The sequence below is a fragment of the Ipomoea triloba genome, chromosome 13 (assembly GCF_003576645.1).
Source record: "Ipomoea triloba cultivar NCNSP0323 chromosome 13, ASM357664v1".
NCBI lineage: Eukaryota > Viridiplantae > Streptophyta > Magnoliopsida > Solanales > Convolvulaceae > Ipomoea > Ipomoea triloba.
In genome coordinates this window covers 3,087,148-3,087,531 of record NC_044928.1, presented here as the reverse complement: position 1 = coordinate 3,087,531, position 384 = coordinate 3,087,148, and the positions used below count along the sequence as shown (strand labels likewise).

The 384-nt window shown below is 38.3% G+C and overlaps 1 protein-coding gene across 1 annotated transcript in view; it reads left to right on the top strand.

The window, feature by feature from the left end:
- Positions 1-217: 217 nt before the first annotated feature.
- The window catches only part of LOC116003127 (phosphatidylinositol N-acetylglucosaminyltransferase subunit C-like), a 14,964-nt gene continuing 14,797 nt past the window's right edge, over positions 218-384 (top strand). Inside the window, exon 1 of the mRNA XM_031243296.1 lies at positions 218-331. The gene's annotated coding sequence lies outside the window, so the exon portion shown is untranslated. The remainder of the gene's footprint in view (positions 332-384) is intronic.

Below are 384 nucleotides of genomic sequence, written 5' to 3'. Positions count from 1 at the left end.
TTTTTCCACATTCAAACTCCCAACCTCAGCTCTCTTGGACGAGAGTGCCTGGCCCAGCCCAACCAAACTGGTTAAAATAATAACAACATGTTACTTGAGCAGTTGCCCAAATTTGAAGACCCATATATGGCAATTCAACCACTCTGTATATGTAATTATGTATATAAACCCCCATCCCTCTTTCATTCATTATATAAATTAATCTGCGTTGCCCTATTTATTCATTTCACTTCAGAAGGTCTTCCCCCTTCCCGGCCGTCTGAAACCTCCCTTCTCAACCATAGCCAGTTGCATATATCGCCATCCATGAAACACATCCCATCGAAGAAAAGTTTGATCTCTAATCTTGTCTTTTTTTTTTTTTTTTTTTTTTTTATCTCTAAT